Genomic DNA, 7258 nt, shown 5'->3' on the forward strand with positions numbered 1-7258 from the left:
TCTAGTCCAAGCATTAGAATGCCTTTTTACAGATGAATATGTTGTAAACTCTATGAAAAAAAAAAAAGGACAGTGCCTAGTTTTGCTCACCTTTGTCTTCTCAGGATTCATTTAGCCCCTGACATGTAAGATGCTCAATGAAAATAGGTGGAGTGAATGAATATGCGAGTGACTGAGACTTAGAGAGGTTATATAACTTGCATGGGTCAGTCAGTTGGAAAGTGGCCATTCATGATTCAAATCCAAGGTTTCCCATTCATTTCTAATAAAGAATTTTTGTGCTTCCAAGTTTCCAAAACTGTCTCAGGTTACCAAAAACTCTTTATCACAAGAAACCAGATTTCCTCAAAGTTTCGTTTGATGCCCCTCTCTGTATCATTCCGATAATTCCATTGTTTGTGAATAGCCACGTGTCTCAAGGCTAGTGGGCCTCCTGTTCCTTCCACTTCTGACCCCCTCCTCTCTCCACCCTTCCCAGCCACAGAGACAAAGACTGCACTTCCTTCTTCGGTGGTTTTATAGTTGGAAAGCTCTTCTAGATACCTGACCACAGCCTTCTGCTGCACAATTTTACCATAAATCCCCGTGAGTGTCAGGAGTAACCATTTATTAGGGGACCTGGTTTGGTGTGGGAGGCATTTTGGCTGCGCAGAAAGCTTTATGAGCTCTGCACTGTGTGAAGTACAGTTTTGGTGAAGCCCTCTGCCCTTGCTCTGGTCCTGACGTGGTACTCGCTTCGTGGACCATCATTTCTGATTCAGGGTATAGCTTGCCATCTCAGAGGAGAATGAAGCCAGGTGGCATAAACCCCAGTTCTAAGACATTTTGATGGACTCACCTCTTTTGGGATGAGGACAAGGGAGAGCCTGGAAGAGAAAAAGCTTTGCTCCGCAAAGTTTCCCCAGTTAAAACCAAGACTGGTGAGAGAGTTGGGCTGAATTACCAGCCCCCACCCTGACAGTGTTGAGTTTGGGCTCCCCCTGTTGGACCCTTTGGAAAATAATTATGTGAACGACAGGAAAAATTAAGACAAGGGTGGTGGACAAAAGGAAGAATATTTATGGAGAGCTTGCCATATATTAGGCATTTTATTTAGGCATCTCATTTCATTCTTAAAGTAATCCCACAGATAGGTTTTATCAGTCCTCTTTTGCAGAGTTGGAAGCTGAAGCTTGCCCCAGTTACCCAAGGATTTGAACCCAGAGCTTTGACTCCCTGAAGTCCATACCCTTTCCAGTACTCTGAGCCAAGAAAGCCAGCAGGCAAAAATGGCACATGAGGGCACTTTACCCCTTTCATTCCCACTGAATCTATTGCGCATTTTGTTGAGACATTTCGGGGCCCCAAGAATGCTCTGGAGATCCCCTTGAACAGTGGTGTGCTTTAGCCAGCTCGGACCAACTGGTGAGAGCGATTGCTAAATTGTTACAAGCTGGTTGTTCAACCATTGTTAGTTGGGAAAGGGTCATGGTGGGAGGGAGTATTTACATCATGGAAACTGGTAACCTTTACAAATCAGGTGTTCTAGCCCCCAAACCACTCATGCTGGTTATCAGCACACCATTGTAACTGAACTCTGCTCTGAGTCACAAATGTCTTAATAGAGCATTAACTTGGAGGCCTTGAGTGAGAACCAACGATGACAGGGCCTGCCCCCAGTGGTCACAAACCTTCAACTGCAGGCTGAGGAAGGATAGACATATCAGTTGGAAAAATGAGGATGTGTATACGCGTGTGGGAGAGAGAAAAGAGACTGTAGAATATTGGTTATTCACATGTAAACAAAATACCAGCGTTTTTAATTATGGGGATTTGGGGAGGGGTGGTGGCTTGTCATTCAGAGTTCTTTTCTTTCAGAGCAATGGAAAAGGAGATCCAATTCTTGTGGGAACTACAAAAGTGCCCCGGATCGAGGGTGGGGGTCTCTGCACAACACAGAAGAGGGGAGATCTCATTTGTGAAAGGAAAGGCAAATCTGCGCCTCGAGGTCTTGAGGTGGGAGGCAGTTTGTTGACCACATTCCTGACTGAGACTGCAGTTGGGATCCTTTTACCTGCTAGGTGGTGACCTTCATCCATCAAGGCCCCCAGGTTACCCAGGGCTACAGGAGTCTGTGAAGAGCAAAACAGCTTGAAGCATCAGGAGAACAAATCTGCAGAGCCAACTCTGGGTGCTTTGGGGTCATCTCCATTCGAGGACTGGAGTCGGGGGCCTTCCTCGGCTGGTCTAGATGCTGCAGAGAAAGAGTCACTTCCCATAATAAACGAAGAGGAACGTTCTAGGGGGTGCCGCTGGAGGAAGCATCTCTATGGGGAGGGGAAGGGACTTCCCAGCCCTGCCGTGTCCCAGAAATTTCCCTGTCCCTTCATGCTTGCGAGCAACCACAGTTGAAGCCATCAGCACCACAGGGGCTCAGAATAAGTAAACAACACTTCCCGAAATGTCTAGAGTTAAGAAAATGAAATCAAAGAATTGAGTAGCAGGCAAGCAGGTAATCTGATTCACAAGACGCCGCTGATGTGTCTTCCACCCCCCGGCTACTGCAGGAATTGCTCCTCCTTGGCTCCTCGCTTGCTGCCTCCATCTCAGAGAAGCTCCCTGCATCTAAGCGGAGAAGGATAGACCCCTGCACATTCCCACCCATGTCTGCTTAAGGCTCCCATTCTGAGTTCCAGGTCCCTGCGTGAGGACCCACCTCACTTCTGCCTGCCTGATGCCCAAACGTGCATGTCCAAGAGAGCCTGCCTGCACGTGACCCTAGCCTCCAGGACACCGCAGGACAGCCAGCCTCCAGGTAACCCCCTACAGTGAGGGGTGGAGTGGGGAGTTGTCCTTTGTTCCAGGCGTTGAGACTCTCTTGAGGTTCAAGCTAGGGCTAGAGATTGTGATCGAAGAGTCACCCAGATTGGATGGGCCAGAGCTATGACACCGAAGTGACATCCAGGACTAATTAGCCCTCTTGACAGGGCACGCTTGCCCCCGCCGGCAGAGCTCCTGGGCTGGGCGGGCCTGGGCAGACCTCACCCGCGCGGCGGATACCGGAAGGTGTGTGCCGTGGGAGGGAGGCTTGAACTCGGAGGCCGCCGGGTCCTGTGAGGGGAGATTAGCACCCCGTGGCACAGATAACACCATCAGCCAACTGCCCGCTGGCGCCACACCTCCTCCCACCCTTGAGAGAGCCGGCTCCCGCTGCCCATTCACATCCATTCCTCCAGCAACTGCTAAGTTTCTCTTGGGCGCCGGGTGCTACAAGACACTGGGTAGAGCAGCGAGCAGGACAGTTGCCCTGTGGAGTCACAGGACGACGGGGTGAAAGACACCGAACAAATAAAGGGTGATGAGCGCTAGGAAGGAGAAGTGGAGCGTGTAGCGAGTTTCCGAATGAGCCGGAGGCACCAGGAGGGCAGGGCCCGTGCCTGACTCGTGGACTAGAGCCAGTGTCCGGCGTGGAGTAGGCATGGACACGTTTGGTGGAGAGCATGAGGAGTCTAGCTGAATAAAGGGTGTGTGTGTGTGTGTGTGCGCGCGCGCGTCCGTGCGCGCGCGCATGTGTTGTGTCGTTAACCCTGCTTTGGTTCAGCTTGGTAAGCAGCTTATATGAACTGCTGATTCTCCGTGTACGGGACGATGGGTGAGAGTGATGGTAATGAGACGTGCACCATTAGAGGCAGCTTACTAACAGAACAAGCCCGGACACGGATTCCTTCCCACCTGAGCCTGAACTCTGAATCTATCACGTTCTAGCTGCGAGAACCTGAGCAAGCTGCCCACGTGTCCTGCGCCTGTTTCTTTTAATGTTATCTCTCAGCATTGTAAGCATACGAGACAATGTATACAAACTGGAATGTTATGGAATACTGTAACATTCATACTATGACTGTAATGTAACTGTGTCTATCATTAGTAATATAGTATTCTACAGAGCATAAGTATAGCTTATAATTGTTAATATCGCGCATAGCTATAATACTGTTAATATCGCGCATAGCTATAATACTTGTGATTCATGTACACCAAGCTTATATCCAAAAGGATATAGTTAAAAGATACAAACACAATAAATCTGGATTTGATAGGCACGAGTAGAATAATAAAGCATGGAGGAAGGGAGGAGAAGGTGTGTCCGCAGGGCTAGATAATATCTACGTAGAAAGAGGATGAGCCTTGGAAAGTGAATCAGCTTTTCCTTTTGGGGGAGGGGCCGATATGCTTGGCGTGCGGGCAGCTTTTACCAACCTTCCTTCCCCCAAGACAATCTCATTCCAGGGAGTTCAGAACTTTTTAACCTCCAAAACCCATTTGTAGAAAGTTCTGGATGAGGGCTACTGAAATGAAAGAGAGATTGATGGGGGCGCCTGGGTGGCTCAGTTGTTAAGCGTCTGCCTTCGGCTCAGGGCGTGATCCGGGAGTTCTGGGATCGAGCCCCACATCAGGCTCCTCCACTGGGAGCCTTTCTTCCTCTCCCACTCCCCCTGCTTGTGTTCCCTCTCTCGCTGGCTGTCTCTATCTCTGTCAAATAAATAAATAAAATCTTAAAAAAAAAAAAAAAAAGAAAGGGAGATTGATGTGTATTCACCGCGTGGCCGTGTTTGCAGAAAGCGTGGCAGACCCTTTTGACCCTTGCAAGAGGCACCAGAGATCTTTGCATGTCTCCAAATTAGATGATACATAAATACTTATCCAGATTTCTGGACCTTTCTCAATTACATTTATGTCGAGAGGCTGCTGTTTCCTGTTTATAGTCTCTTACCACGAAATAACTGCTGTTCCTACTTTCACTTAAGTTTTGTATCTTGCTCTGTGAGAAACTTTTGAGCTGCCTGAAAATATTTCCTGAAATTGTTTCTCAAGTCTCTTTTCAAATATCTGCATTTATTGAGGATTAATAAAGCTAAGCTGCCATCAAGATCAAAATGCCTGGCTTTACCCCAATTTACAATTCCTAAAAGCCATTATTTTCTCAGAACTCTTCACATTTTCATTACTTCAATTACCAGTGTTAACAACTGGCTTTCTTTCCGGGCAATTTTCACAAAAAAAATGAAGTTAAAAGAAATTTTCCCCGTAGGTCTGTGCCTACCGGGTGTCTGCTGAGAAACACGAAGCTGCTACCTGANAGCCGCCTCCGGAAGGCGGGGGGGCCCCCCCCCCCCCCCCCGCCCAAGCGGACCCAGCCGGGCAGGACCGTTCTTGCTCAGCCTCCGTACGGTCTTCACAGACAACTGAAGCAACGCGAATGTCAAATTTACGGATGTCCTGTGTCCTGATTATCCACAGCGAGACACAAACAAGTAATGAAGCCACGTACCCCATCCACTGCTTCATCGCTCCCCTGCAATAATTCCAGATATGATTAGTTGTGCCTACAGAGTTAAGCCCCATTGTTAATTATTTTTTGGTGTTTTTTGGGTCCAAAGTCATGGGCATAGAAGTCAAATGTTGTTCCTTTACTGCAGTCAGACTGATCTCACATGACGCAGTTTGCTTCTCTGACTCGTGTGTCCATTCCTCTCCCTTTTCTGTCATTATTATTAGGCCATTATTGAATTTCCAAGGCACGACCCTTGTTAGGAAAGGATGGAAACAACGCAGTTGCTCTATAATCGCCAATTACATTGTGACTTCTTACAAATAAACCCACTCAACTTTCAGCATTGCTCATTCATCGGAAAATGGTAAGTGGTCCAACACGTTTAGAGATGCGGTTCATGCTTTGCTTGCTCTGCTTCCTGAAAAAGGATCCAGAATAGCGATGGCCAGTCAGGCACTGTGAGGGCAGCAGTGGCTCTTCAGGGGTCACATCGCACACAAAGCCCTGACTGGAGAGGCATGGCATCTTCTGGATCTTTTGCAAAGCTGACAGATTTCTGTAGATAGACACGTTAGATGGAGGAAGCTTTGTCGACTGTGCTGTGGAGGTCTTTGGCCTCCAGTGACCTTAGACCTCCCACAGGTGTAGGCAAATCTGCTACATATTATATGAAACTTCAGTTATTCTGTCTAACTGCCAGATGTTTTAAATAGGAAATAGGTAAGAGATGCATATCTGAGACGAGGGAGTGGAGTTGCCTTTGACAGGAGGTTGAGGGCATTACCTATTAGGTTGTCGAGGGTATTAAAAGGAATAGTGTATGAAAAGGACTTAGCCCAGCACCTGGCAGGTAGTAGGAGTCAATATACGTGAAATTATTGTTATTATTATTATTATTATTAAGTGCCTCACAGCTTCAGCCCCCTTGGCTTCACGTCTAGCACCACTTGCCAGCTTGTTCATTTCTTGCCCTTCCTTGGGTTCTTTTGCTTATCTAAAGTTCTTCTTCTGTCTCCCGAAATAATCCTGAAATAATCCTAGCTCGAATGTACGGTTGAAGAGCTAAGAGCAGTGAGGGACCTCAGGGGTAGGTGTGGTCATAGATGGGGATAATGGCTAATTCCCAGGTCTTCTGACGTAAGAGTATTCAGGCCCTCGAGACAGGGTTTGTACCTTTTCCAAGGTGGGACCCTGTGTTACACAGTTTCTGGTTGTTCCAGTCTGGGGGTTGCTGGTAGTGGTATCGGTGGAGTATCCCAACCACCTCCCTCTCTAAATCAGGCTGCGTTGTGATCAGGGATATCAGCTCACTTCACACGGTCAGAACTTGTTCGTCTGGGGCGTCCTGAATGATGCCAAAACCTGGGCTCCAGATGGGCGAGAGTGTGAATGAGAGCCACCTCAAGAGAACCTTCTGCCTGGAGCCCCATGCCGAACTGTATGGAGGGGGTGGGGGGGCTGAGAGGGAATAAGAGGGGTGACCTTGCCATGGAGACTCTTCCTCTGATATGAAGAGCCAGCTGGAGGGAGCTGTTCCAACTCTGCAGTTCTGGGCTCTCCAGTGGTCTTACTTAGAACAGCAACAATGCTCAGGCTGAGGCCAGTGGGAAAACAGCCGGGAATTCAGGAGCCTCAGATTTTCTTTTTCAGATTCCCCCAAATGTCTCATTTTTTTAAAAAAAAATGACTTCATGCTTTTGTGAATCAGGATTGAAATAAAGGCCATACATTGTTGTATTGATTGATACTTTAATGTTTTTTTAAAATGCATAAGGTCTCTCACCCATTCTACTTTCCCCTTGTATTTGTCGAAGAAACTGTGTTGTTGTCGTTTGTTTGTTTGTTTGATTTTTGGCCTGTAGAATTTCCCACAGTTTGTGTTTGGCTTCTTTTCAGGACTCCTCAGAGAATGTCGTGAACTTCGAACAGAAGGTGCATAATCTCAGC

The sequence above is a fragment of the Ailuropoda melanoleuca genome, chromosome 5, assembly GCF_002007445.2.
Source record: "Ailuropoda melanoleuca isolate Jingjing chromosome 5, ASM200744v2, whole genome shotgun sequence".
Classification (NCBI taxonomy): Eukaryota; Metazoa; Chordata; class Mammalia; order Carnivora; family Ursidae; genus Ailuropoda; species Ailuropoda melanoleuca.